General features: G+C 51.7%; 1 protein-coding gene across 1 annotated transcript in view; it reads right to left on the reverse strand.

Moving 5' to 3' along the window:
• The window catches only part of LOC135215670 (N-alpha-acetyltransferase 35, NatC auxiliary subunit-like), a 739,676-nt gene that overhangs the window by 393,200 nt on the left and 332,292 nt on the right, over nucleotides 1–14,184 (reverse strand). The window lies entirely within an intron of this gene.

The raw sequence follows: 14,184 nt of genomic DNA on the forward strand, positions 1-14,184 counted from the left end.
TATGCGGTATGACAGAAAAAAATGTTCTGCCAATAAAGTTGTAAGAGCTCCCCAGTTAAAGACACTGCCTCCAACAGCAACCGCATTTTGACACCATGTTTACCGGTGTCACCTACTACAGGCTGCCCGATGGAAATGTACTGATGAAGCCAATCCACCCCTTATGGACCTGACTGACTATGGGTGGGAATACCCAAAGGACTATCATGTGCTCTAAAGATATTTCTGCAGCTAATTAAATGTTCTTGTGCTATTGAAGGGAATGCAAGTGGAAGTGCAAATTGCAGTTGCGTGAAGGCATCTCTAGGATGTAGTACATTGTTTTGTCAATGTAAAATGACAATTTGTCCAAAATTGCATTTTTCCTAACTATACAAACCTGAGGTCCTTTTACAATAGGAAGGTACTAGCGGCAGCTGGATAGGTCGTAAGCTTTCGAACAAGGGGTTCGGTAGTTAACTGCTTGTCCGACAGGCGCGCGCGCGCGACTGGGAGGTAAACAAATCACTTTTGCTTTTGGCCCAAGCAAAAACTGCAGAGTGAGGGGTGGCATGAGGTGGGGCTATGTGTAAAAGGACCTCAGGTTTGTATAGTTAGGAAAAATGCAATTTTGGACAAATTGTCATTTGTTCCGACACGGCATACAAACCTTCGGTCCTTTTACAATAGGAAGACTCACTTCTTGGTGGGAGGAATCTGAGTCTTTTGTGAACAGACTGGTGTTCGCCCAACCTTGGAAGCCTCCCTGGTCGTAAGAGCGAGGGAGGGATCCAAGCCTCTGTCCGATTGATCGGGGTGTGCACCGCAGGATCAAGTGGTCAGACCTCTGGACCGAGTACTAAGAGAGAGGCAGCTATCTCTTCGTACCAGCAATGTAAGAACTTGTTCCTGTACAGGAGCAAATATAAAGTCATGGGTTTGACTCTTGTAGGCATCCACTTCCCCCCCTTGTAGACGGAAGTGGTGGATATTCTGCTCCTATCCCTAGTGAAAGGATAGGATGGGGCTCTGTCATATAGCTCACCTGCATCTCGTCCTCATCCACGTAGTGACGACCGTGGCCCTCTGCCCACAGGTAGAGGAGTAGGAAAAGACGGGGTAAGAGGGAAGACCAGTCACTCACTCATTCCCACATCCATCCACACAGTCACACCAGGACTCGATGCTGTTTCAGCCTGCGAGGGTCTGGGTTAGCTACACAACTTGTTGAGCAGCCACCACGGGTCCCAAGGAAAAAGGTATCCAAGGACCTGTGGGCAATATCCCGAAGGTAGAAGGACGTAAAGGTAGTCTGGTTAAACCAGACCCCTGCCTTCAGGACCTGCGCCACGGAGAAGTTCTTACGAAACGCCAACGAGGGGCCAATACTTCTGACTTCGTGAGCTCTCGACGGGACGTACGGATGCCGTCACTACCATCAGCCTCATACGCCCTCCTGATGACCTCACGCAGCCAGAATGAAAGAGTGTTCTTGGATACTTCTTTCTTGATTACCCCGGTTGCTAACGAAGAGGCGTCGACACTCAGGCCTGAGGTGTCGAGTTTTTCTTCAGATAGCGCCGTAGCGCCCTCACAGACAAAGCAGCTCTCATCCGCATCATTATCGGTGAAGTCCAATAGGGAGGGAATCGTGAATGACTCGAACCTGTCGTCAGGGATCGACGGTTTCTGAGTCTTCGCAACGAAGTTCGGGACGAAATCGAGCGTCACAGATCCCCATCCCCTGGAGTGTCGTACATCATAGGAAACGACCATGAAGTTCCCCTACTCTCTTCGCCGATGTCCAGGGACCAGCAAGAAGAGGGTCTTGAGGGTCAGATCCCTGTCTGACGACTCTCGGAGTGGCTCGAACGGCGTTCGAGTCAACTCCTAGGACGAGAGTCACATCCCACGCAGGGGGCCTGAGTTCCCTGGGTGGCAAGACCTTTCGAAGCTCCTCATAAGCAAGGAGATCTCGAACGAGTTCGAGATGTCCAATCCCCTCTCAGTTTCAGGACGAGCGCCAAGGCGGCTCTGTATCCTTTGGACTGTGGGGGACTGAGAGGAGCTTCTCTCGGCGAAGAAAAACGAGGAAATCCGCTACCTGCTGAAGAGTGGCTTCTGAGAGGAGATAGACCCCGTCTACGACATCCAAACCACAGACAAGACGGCCCACTTCCCCTGGTACACAGCTGCAGAGGACTGACGGACGTTTCCAGCCATCTCTGTTGCTGCGCTACGAGAAAAGCCTCTCGTTCGCAAGAGTGGTGGATAACAGCCAGCCGTGAAGACGTAGGGACTGGACTGCTCGGTGGTACCGCTCGACGTGTGGCTGGGTAGCAGAAGGTTTTTGGGCCAATGGGAGAAATCTCTCTCGGTTTCTCCTGCTATAATAGCCGGATCAGGTCCGGATACCAAATGGCCTGTGGCCATTTGGGAGCCACCAGGATCATCCTGAGATTCGGGGTGACCAGTGCTCGACTGATCACCTTGCGAATCAGGCTGAACGGGGGAAAGGCATAGACGAAGAGGTTGTCCCACGGGTGTTGAAGAGCGTCCTCTGCAGCTGCCCATGGGTCCGGCACGGCCGAGAAGAACACCTGGAGCTTCCTGTTGTGCCGGGTGGCGAACAGATCCACTACTGGTCGCCCCCACAGGTCGAAGAGCCTTTCCGCCACGTCCTGGTGTAGAGACCATGCGGTCCCTATCCCCTGATCCGACGGCTGAGTGTCTGCTACTACATTCCTCTTCCCTGGAATGTAGCGTGCCGACAGCTCTATTGAGTGTGCCTCGCCCCACCCACTCGTGCACCTGCCGAGTCAACTGGTACAACGGGAGAGACACTAGGCCCCCCCATGTTTGTTGACGTAGGCCACCACCGTGGTGTTGTCGCACATCAACACCACTGAGTGTCCCATCAAGCTGGTCCTGGAACTCTTGGAGAGCGAGGAACGCTGCCTTGAGTTCCAGTACATTGATGTGAAGGTGCTTGTCGTTCTCGTCCCCACCTCCTGAAGTCAGCAACTCCTCCAGGTGTGCGCCCCATCCCTCGGTCGATGCGTCTGAGAACAGCTGCATGTCCGGGGGGGGAGTGCGCAGAGGCACTCCTCTTAAGAGGTTCCTGTCGTCCAGCCACCAGGCTAGGTCCTGCCTCACCTCCGGTGTCAGTGACACTGGAAAGCTTGGGGATCCGTCGCCTGTGACCAACTCTCCTTTAGTCTCCACTGAAGAGACCGCAGGTGAAGACGCCCGTGAGGACTAACTTCTCGAGTGACGACAGGTGTCCGATCACGACTTGCCATCGCTGAGCTACCTGTTCCATCCGCCGAGACAGGAACTGTTGGCTGCCTCCCAACTGAATCTGCTGATCCGCGAGTCTGCGGGGAAGACTCGCCCTGCCCTACCAGTGTCGGATCGAGCATACCCAGGATACTTCATCCTTCTGCTTGGGCCTCGAGATCGGACTTTTCGAAGTTCACAACGATCCCCAGATCGCGACAGAACTCGAGCAGTTCGATCCCTGTCCTGTAGCAACTGCGAGCGGGAGCTCGCCAGGATAACCAATCGTCGAGATACCTCATCAGACGTATCCCGTGCGAATGGGCCCAGCAGACACCAGAGTGAACACTCGCGTGAACACCTGTGGGGCGGTTGAGGAGACCGAGCAGTGCCCTGAACTGGTACACAGTCCCGTCGAGGATGAAGCGGAGGTACTTTCTGGAGGACTGATGAATGGGTATTTGGAAATACGCATCCTTCAAGTCCACTGAAAGCATGAAATCGTTCTCTGATGGAGTCGAGCACTGAGCGTGCCGTCTCCATCGTGAACCGGGTCTGGCGAACAAACCGGTTCAGAGGGAGGAGGATCTATCACCGGGCGCCAGCCTCCCGTAGACTTTTCCACCAGGAAGAGTCGACTGTAAAAGCCCGTGACTGATCCGTGACGATTTCTACAGCTCTCTTGGTCAGCATGGTCTTGATCTCCTGTCTCAATGCTACTCCTTCGATGACCCTGGAACGTACGACTGCTGTTGGACCGGGTTGGAGGTGAGGGGTGGCCGAGATTCGAAGGGTAATAGATATCCCTCCCGAAGGACATCTACAATCCAGTCTCGGCGCCGTAGCGCTGCCAAGTTGCCCAATGGCTGGCCAGGCACCCCCCCACTTCCGGCAGCAGGGTTGAGGGGAACGCCGTCCCTAGCGTTTCCCCCCTTTCTTCGACTTCTTCCCAGAGCCTCCACGGGAGGAGGAGGGCTGGTTACGGTCTCCCCTTGGTAGAAGTCGAAGAAGACAGAGTCTTTCCCCGGGGCTTCGACGCAGCTACCGTCTTAGCCACCGAGGAAGCGCTAGCCGAGCTCTTAGACTTGGCCGCAGTCCAGAGGCTGCCCAGAAAAAGGAAGCCTTCGAGACTGCCTGGTGAACCAGACGGTCACTGGTCGTCAGTGCGCCGTCTGTCCACCGCAGCGTCCACCATCTCTCCTGGGAAGAGAGACGTGGAACTCCGTAAAGGTCCGTTGTGAAGTCCCAACGCCGCTTCACGCCCGCCGCCCTGGAAAACCCGAGTAAGGACAGCGTCCCTTCGTCGGAGAACCAGGTTGGCCCACAGGTTCACCGTCTGGTGGGCAAGGAAGGAGTGGCTCTTCCTCCAGACTGGCAAAGTCTCCTAAAGGCCGAGTCATCTTCGGAGAAATTCCCCGGGGGGAGTTGGCTGCGACCTTAGATACTGTGAGGGACCACAGATCTAGCCAGGAGACGGCCTGGAAAGCTGCCATTGGCGGTAGATTCCAGGCCGAGGTGCCTCTTGCTGCTGCGAGAACCATAGGTTCTCGACAGGAGCTGCTGCGAGACACACCCGGAGTCAAGCCTGGCTAACTCCTGGGTTCACCTGTTTGGGCGGCATCGGGTCTTCAGATGGCACATAAAAACGCCGCTGTCGCAGCAGAGGAGGTGGAAGCAGCTTGCTCGACCTGCCAGACTTGAGCGAACCGTCTTGTCCGGAGACAGCGATTCAACCTGGTCCAGCACTGAGTCTGCAAGCTCGGAACGCGGCAAACCCACCGTCGGCCTGGGTTCCCTCTTCGGGCCCCAGAACGACTCGAGCCGGGACGTGGGCTCGGATGGTGGGAGCGGCGATCCTTCCGCGAGTCGTTGTGCTGACGAATCAGCGCAATAACCTCGGCAAAGTTCCTCTGGATCTCAGGAGTACTGCGTCCTGCGGAGTCGGACCATCCAGTCCTCAAACAGGAGCATCTCCCGAGACTCCTCCTCAAGGGGAGGAACATCGACAGACCCCTCTCGGTCTCCTCCAACCACTTGTGCGTACGACCTGGCTGGTCCGAGAACCGTGCCTGGTACGTACGACGACGTGGTGGATCCTGAGGGGCGCACCCCTCACGATCACTCCTCAATACTCGCCCCTCCCGGTGTAACCCGAGGAGGTTGAAGGTATGGGAGAGGCAGACCTGACGCTCCCTCCTTGCTCGCTGGCAGAACCAGTGGGTTGGAAGACTGCAGCGATCGCCAACCCGCGGTGGCGGCGAGCTGCAGACCTAGTCGAGCCGTCTCGCTGTGGAGAAAACGGCTGGACCGAGAACAGTGGCCCCGGTCTCGTGTGTCAGAGGAGCTGGTGCTGGTCGCCTGTACCCGATCGCTCTCTGTGAGAGTGACGGTCAGGCGACCGGCGAGCTCCACTGTCACGGTGAGACCGGTGCGTATCCTCACGGTGCGTCAGTTCGCTGGTACCAGCCGTGGCTGGTGCCGGCGAACGGGGGGACCTCTTCCCAGCCTCAGCCCGTGGCCGGTCATGGACCGTCACGTCCGCCCGGGTAGCCAGCTGCTCGCCGCGAGAGCGAGAGCTGGTCTGGTGAGAGGTCGCGTGAGCGGCTGTCACCAGTCTTCCGCTCCGTGCCGTGAACCTGAACGCTGAGCGGACTCAGAGGTCTGGTTCTTGGCTGCACGGCCCGCTGTTAGGCGACCGTACACTCGGTACCTCTCGCGAACGAGAGGCCGAGACGGACCCTGCTGCCGTGGCCGCGAACCACTAACAGCAGGTGAGGTGCCGGTGTTAGCCGGCACTCCTCTGGTCCCCGTAGTCTTCTTCCTTGCGGAAGAAGAGACGGGTCCTGCCCCCGAAGGAGCAGGGTGACCATCCGGAAGAACCCCCCGTCTCACCAGAGCGAGACGGGCCCTTAGAAGTTCCCCACGAAGGAGACTTCTTAGGGGGGGGGGAGGCGACCTTCTTCTTCTTCGGCGGGGGAGCCTTAGAAGAAGAAGGGAGAGGCGGCAGACGACGACGACGACGAAGAAGACGATGAAGACGACGACGACACCTTCCTCCTTTCTTCTTCTTCTTCGTCAACCTCCTCAGGACCGACGTCAGATCTGTCATCCAGAGCGGAGCCGGGCGGCAACAGGGCCCGGACGCACCTGTCCGAACAGATCAGCATCGGGAGCAGCGGCGCCAGGAACAGGAACAACGTCAGCAGGTGCAGGCATCACAGGAACAGCAGTAGAGACGGCAGGAGCAGGTAACAGGAACGGCAGCAGTGTTCACGTCACCGTTCCCGTGAACGGCGGCTGGGCAGGTACTGCAGGTACTGGCAGGCTGTGCAGGCGGTCCAGATGGACTGACCAGCGCACAGACATCCTTGGTACTGGTGGGAGGTCCAGGGGGCGCGAGCTCTTCGGGCAACACGCGAAGTCCGGTCGCGGCAGCACGGCAAACCAGGTGGCGGCATCACACTCCCCGAGGTTACGGCGACTGGCCCCTGCACCGATGTAGTAGGTGTTACAGCCAGACCGTCGTGCGGGGTGTGTTACACCAGGTGAGGAGGTGAAGCGTAGCCAGGTGTTGTAAGGGTCGTGGTGGTGGTCGTAACCGTCGCATGGGTGACCGCCACGGAGCCAGTGAGATGGTAGAGCAGCCCCTGGAACACTCGGCACGCCCTGCAGCCCCAACGATGCCCACACCTGTCCGAGGTCGTCCTTCGCGGCAACCGCACCTGAGGAAGCAAAAAGTCGGGTGATTAGGAGGATCCTCTCCCGCTCGCGCGAAGACGAACGGATAGAGGACCCAGAGTACAACTCGACGTCAGGGTATCTAGCGCCCTCCTCCACACTCGACAAGTCAGGTGAGGAGAAGGACCTAGAAACCCCCCCCGAAGGGGAAGGCGCCAAACGTGGAAGCTGAGCGGGCGGCAGGAAAGAAGACGAAGTGTCGTAACCAAAGGAGTGCGGCGAGAGCTTTCGCCGACGACTCCTTTGCAGGCCTTCGCTTCTTCCTGCCCTCATACAAAGTCCACTGCGCCTCCGATCAATTATTACAAACTTCACAGGGCTCGGCTCGGGTGCATTCGCGCCCCCGACACCGAGCGCACAAAATATGAGGGTCAATCTCCGGGAATGAGCGGAACTTACCGCATTTACGCCCTTCGGTACCCGGGCATAGTCTCCGTGGGGTAGCAAGGCGAGGAGATTCCATCATTGACCAATAAATCACAAATAATTAGATAGAGAGAAATGATTGTACTTACAATGATTCTTTCATACACAAACACAACCATATACTCAGGAAAGCAAACGACGAGAAGCGGGCAGAGAGCGTCGAACACACACGTCCACTCGCTGTGAGGCCGAAAGCAAAAGTGGTTTGTTTACCTCCCAGTCGCGCGCGCGCGCCTGTCGGACAAGCAGTTAACTACCGAACCCCTTGTTCGAAAGCTTACGACCTATCCAGCTGCCGCTAGTACCTTCCTATTGTAAAAGGACCGAAGGTTTGTATGCCGTGTCGGAACAAACTTCAGTCGAGTATTTGAACCGATTCACTAAACTGATAAAAGATAGAAGTGAAAAAGAAAGAAATGAAGAAAAGGCTATTCTTAGAAACATTTTAAAAGATAGCTAGCTATATGCAGTACCGATCTTTCACAGTTTGTGCGGTGTAATAATGATAACTATTTATACATCTTTAATTGATTTTTCACAAGGCTTTTTTCTGAATATTATTAATTCTCTTCTCAATTATGGCCATGTATTTTTCCAAATAACAATTAATAAAACTATTTATCTGCTCGGAAGAAGAGGTTAATAAAAATGTCAGATGGAAATATAAACTTGTACAGATTTTTTGTCTCATAAATACCTCAAGCTTACTTAGTGCATAGATCATTTTCCCCAAAGGTGACAGTGTCACCCGGCAGTTTTTCAATTGTTATACCCTATAGTATTAGAAAATGTTAAAAAGCATTGGATTCTCAACATTACCACTTCATGTGGAATTTTCATTAGACTATAAGAAATAAAATCATTTACAAATTCTGAGCACATTTGTTGTAAAATATATACAGGCGGCCCACGGTTAACGGCGCAATCACTTAGTGGCGAATCGGTTTTACAGCTGTCGTCAAAAATATTCATTAAAAAAAATACATATATATATATTTTTACGGCACAATTTTCAGTTAACAGCGCTGCTAGCGCTGTTATGTCTAACGAGTACATACATTTGTAGAAATACCATTCAGACCATAAAGGCTGCAAATGATATTAAAAAAAATTATTGAAGGCTATTACATAAGTATTTGGGTAAAATTTATACCTCTGATGCTGTTCTATGCCAAAAATATCAAGGTACAGTAGTACCTCGAGATACGAAAGGCTCAACTTACGAAAAATCCAAGTTACAAAAGCCAATGCGAAAAATTTTACTGCTCTACATACGAAAAGTTTTCAAGATACGAAAGGTTGTTGCTGTAAAGTCCCGAGATTCGCCCGGACCACCGAGAACAATTTTAAAACTCCCGCGCCGCCAACTGAGTAAACTCACCACCATCCTCCCGCTCTCCCGCCATTGGTTCCTGATGGCTAGTCACCCCATAAGGTCCTGCTCTCCTATTGGTCAGCATCATACCCCTTGTGCTTTAAGTATTCTATTGGTAAAAGGTTGCTGTAAATTGAAAACTTATTCATGCAATATTTATAAAGAAAACATTAGGTAAAGAAGAATAAAGAATAGAAATGAATGGTTTATTATTACTGTTTGGTAGTTTCAGTAGTGAAGAGAGATATGGAATTTTTATTCTAAAATTAATATTAATAATACTTACCTGTATAATTTATCTAGCCCTAAATCCCCAAAACCGCACCAAAAATTTACCACATTGGCAACCTGTTACCTCCTATTCGTCCGCCAGTTGGCAACACTGTCGTTGACAGATACGAAAACCTTCCCTCAATCAGTTGATAGGCAAGATCGTGGGGTAGGATGGGTGGGACTAGATAATTATACAGGTAAGTATTATTATATTAATTTTAGAATAAAAATTCCATATTAATAAACATTACCTTAATATAATTTATCTAGCCCGATTAACCCACATTGAAAACCAAGGTATGAGGGATCTGAATACAATTTCCCCTTCGGACAGAATAGGAGAAAACAAACAAAGAAATATATATCATAGGCCAGTCAAAACTCAACCCAAGGTCAAAGATACTAACAACTCAAAGTCTCCTACCATAATGCCACCAACTGCGGTAGCACAGGAACAAGGAGTAAGTGCATAGTCAGTCCGTCTGTACTAAAGTCAGGTGACCGACCAGGTGACCAGTCAGACAATTGCGGACAGCAAGGCTGCACCCTGAAGACTATCAAGCACTATTCTTTCCCTAAAGGATGAGTGTCTGGACTGTCTGGGCGATTCAAAGCTAAGCAAACCTTGGGGGTGTATCAACGCACCCGAAGTCGCCAGCAACGAATCGGCTCATGAGCAACTCCTACTCGAGCTTTCTGGTGCCAAGAGAAAGGAGCGCGGAGCAAAAAGGCGATTCAGTCCCGAAGGACGAATGCCTGACAGTCCAACCTGGTCTCATGTTACACGATCATCGGGGGTGTATCACGCAACCGACTTCGTCAACAAGAAACTCAGGGCTACTAAGTGTCGCCTGATCTCCACGAGTGTCTGACTCTGAGAAGACAGGTGAGACAAAAAGTAGATGGTGAGCGAGTCCACCAGATGACAGCAGACTATCCATCGACTAATTCCCTGTCCAGGACAGTGGAAGAAGCAGAGTCGTCAGGACAAGCGAACCGTGGCTAGTCCTAGGTCAGCATCGACTCTGGGAGAAGCGTTAGTCGCCAGTGCCGACAACCCCAGTGGCTGGAACCATTTCACACTGAAAATGGAAGCAGCATGAGTTGCCAAGCAGTCAGTCCATTGTCATCAAAAACACCTAAATACCAAACTGCCTAATTCCCATTATAAACTACGTCAAAAACTGCCATGGGTTATAATACAAAAACAAAAAATATATACAACAAAACAAAAATTAATGAATAATATACAGGTAGCAACCAAACATAAAACAGGAAGACTACCTAATTCTCCTGTCTGACGACCTGTCCTGCCCATCACCAACGGGCCCAAAGAACGAAGGCGCCTAGAACTAGAGAAATATCCCTCAAGTAAAAGAGGCAAAAACAGAATTAGAACGCCAAGTCGCCGCCTCAAGCACCTTGGCGACTGAGACGTTCTTCATAAAGCTACTGATGTAGCAACTGCTCTAATACTGTGTGCTCTCGGCGTCTGGTCTTCCCCAGCAGCCGAACCACCAGTTTTTAACGATCATATCTCTGAGAAAAAAAGATACACCATTCTTTGAAATAGGTCTCTTGACATTTCGGGGTGAAACAAACAGATGACGGGACGACCCTGAATGTCCTTCGTGCGGCGTAAATAACATGAGAGCGCCCTAACAGGGCAAAGAACTAATTCCTATTTAAATTACCAACAAAGTCGACCAGCGACTTCAGTACGAAAGACCTGGGAATGGGATTATCAGACGATTCAGTCTTTGCGACAAATTCAGGAAGGTATGACAAAATCATGTCTTGTCCAGATCTGGCAACCAGAAAAGAGAGATTGCGTGCAGTTTCACCCACCCTCTTGGCTGTAGCCAGTGAGACAAGGAAGAGTGTCTTAGAAAGAGGAGGTCCCTAAATTTGGCAGAATTTCAGAGGCTCAAACGGAGGGAACCTTAAGGCTTGAAGGACTTTGTTAACGTCCCATGTCGGAGGCGAACACTGCGGCCTGGGTCGAGATAGGGAAAAAGATCGAAGTAAATCTCTAATGACATAAGATGAAGAGATCCTCAGGAAGCCTTGCCTTAAAAAACATAGGAAAGCATAGACCTATAACCCTTATGCACTAAGGTGACAGGGCCCTGTCATGATGTAAATGAACTAAAAACTCCGCTACTTTCGGTAAAGGAAGGTCTAGAAATTGAATGTCCTTGAGACTTACACCAACGTCTGTAAACCGACCATTTAGCCTGATAATTTACTCTGGTTGATTGCCGCCTGGCAAGAGCCAACTGTCACGCCACTCTGGAGGAGAACCCTTCGTGCTTGGAGAACCTCCTGACAGTCTCCAGGCATGAAGATGAAGCATGTGGAGCCTCTGATGGAACCGATGAAAATGGGTTGTTTGAGAAGATCTGGTCTCTCTGGCAGGCGAATGGGGGGGTTCCACCAGTGCTTCCAGAAGGTCGGGAAACCACTCCTTCTGTGGCCAGAAGGGGGCGATCAAGGTGAGATCCAGACGCTTGGTTGCCCTCACTTTGTTGAGGACTGACCTCACCGAGAGAACGGAGAAAAGCATAGGCTTGAAGTCCCTCCCAGTCCTGCAAAAGAGAGTCTGTCCCTGGCACTCTGAGGAGTCTGGTCAGGGGCGAAGAATCTGGCACCGAAAATTCAGTGGTTGGCAAACAGATCGACTGTGACAGGCCATTTCTTCCTGAGGCTGTCGAAGACTTCCTGGCAAAGTGTCCACTCCGACCCTTGAACTTCGTTCGGTCTCGACAAGGCGTCTGCTAAGACGTTGTGATGGCCCAGGATAAACTGAGGGACCAACGTAATCCCCCTGTCTTCTGCCCAACACAGGATTGATCGGGCTTCTTGAGTGAGAAGATCCGACTGTGTGCCGCCTTGGTTTCTCAGTACGAGACTGCTGTGGTGTGTTCGACAAAGGATCGCGACAACCGACTCCAACAGTTGTTCCTGAAATGAAAGAAGGCCTAGGACACTGCCCTCAGTTCCTCCAATTTATTGACATGCTCCTCTCCTCCTCTAACCAAAGGCCCGAAGCGGCTTCGGAGCCCAGGTGTGCGCCCCAACCTTGATCCGAGGCGTCTGACCAAAACATTAGGTCCGGAGGAACCGAAAGAAGAGATGTCCCTGACTTGAGGCGGTGAACTTGCATCCACCAACGGAGATCCTTCCGACATTGTGGAGAAGAGGCGACTATCGTGTCCTCGGACACGAAATCCATGACTGGCGAAGTGTCGACTGAAGGGACCTCATTCTGAGACGACCTCCAGGAACCAGTTGGATGAGGGATGACAAATGGCCCAGGAGAGACCTCCAAAGAGAAACTGGCTGCGTTACGGAGGACAAAAATTCTTCGATCAGACTCAGAAAAGCTTGTCTATCCGTTTCTGCCGGGAGAACCCCTCAAAATCTGGGAATTCAAAACAATCCCCAGATAAGTCATGATCTGGCAAGGGATTAGATTGGACTTGTCGAAGTTGACACGAATGCCCAACTCGACACAAAGAGACAGAACTATCTCCCTCGACCGGAGACATTTCTCTAGAGATTCGGCCTGGACTAGCCAATCGTCCAGATACCGAAGCATCCTTACATTTAACCAATGCAGAATAGCTGAAACAGGAGCCATCACCCGAGAAAAGACCTGTGGAGCAGTGGTGAGGCCGAAACAAAGGGTCTTGAACTGGAAAACTCCCGAGTCCGTGAAAAACCGAAGGTAAGGTGTGCTTCTTGGATGGATGGGGATTTGCAGATAAGCATCCTGCAGATCGATGGAAATCATCCAGTCCCCCCTCCTGACGGATGAAAGAACAGTCTGGACCGTCTCCATCCTGAACTTGGACTTTAGAATGAACTTGTTCAAAACCGAAAGATCTATGATGGGGCGCCAGGCACCCGAGGCCTTTAGAACTACAAACATCCGAGAGTAAAACCCGGGAGAAGGAGGAGCTCGCTCTATGGCATCCTTCTCCAAGAGGGCCGAAAGCTCCTTCTCCAAGGCTTGACCCCTGATTGAGTGAGGGGAATAACTGCTGAACTCGAGAGGACGATTGGAAAGTGGAGGTCTGGAAACAAAAGGGATCTCGTAACCTTCCTTCAGGACCTCCACCACCCAAGCATCCACCGCTCTCCCCTGCCAAGCTGACCAATGGCGGGAGAGACAAGCTCCTACTGCGGTCTCCAGGCGAGGTGATGACTCCTACTTCCGAAAATTCTTACGCAGAGACAAGGAAGAAGAAGAAGAAGAAGAAGAAGAAGAAGGTCCTCCTGGAGGTTGAGCTCTTTCTCTGCCCTTGGAGCCACGCCAAGAACCTCTCCCGCGTTTCAAAGGGTGAGCACCAGAGGATGAAGAAGAGGCACCAGCAACCTGAGATGTACTCTGGAAAAAAGAGCCAGAAGGAGGTTGTTGGGCTGGAGCAGAAGGTACAGATCTGGTCCTAAACTTACGCTTACTCCTTGAAGGAATGGGGAGGAAGACCAGAGGAAAAAGCTCTTGATAAGGTCCAGTGAGCTTGGGAAGAGGCATCACCTTGATGTTCCTTCAAAACCTCAGAAAGCACAGAAATATCGAAAAGGAAATCGCCAAAAGGAGAAGAGGAACCAACAGATGGGTTCTCTGAATCTCCGATACAGAGGAGGGTAACTGTGACAAATACAGGTTACGCCTTAGAGAAACAAGAAAGGCCTGCATTGAAGCAGCAAGCTCGTTCTGATGTACAGAAGCGATTGAAATGGATGAGCAGAATTTTCTCAAAAAGAGGAGCATCAGGTAGGAACAAACCCGGAGTCCTTGATATACATTAAAAGCCCTCTCCGAGGACCACATATTGAAGGATTGAGCTTCTTGTAAGGAGCTCATAACAGCCTCCATAGCAATAAAATCTTCAATTGAGACAGAGACCGAAGCCTTAGAAGGCAAGGGTTGACTTGAAAGTCGGACAAAATCAGGATTTGGCTTGGGGGGGTCGACGAGAATGAAGAATTCATCCGCCACCTGGTAAACTCCTCTCCGGTGTCGTAGAAGAGAAGAGAGCTTCCTCTTCCCTTCCCCGATCACCTTCGAAAGTTTAGCGGCAACGTCCGTCCTCACTCTCGCGAAC

Source organism: Macrobrachium nipponense, chromosome 5 (genome assembly GCF_015104395.2).
Source record: "Macrobrachium nipponense isolate FS-2020 chromosome 5, ASM1510439v2, whole genome shotgun sequence".
Lineage (NCBI taxonomy): Eukaryota > Metazoa > Arthropoda > Malacostraca > Decapoda > Palaemonidae > Macrobrachium > Macrobrachium nipponense.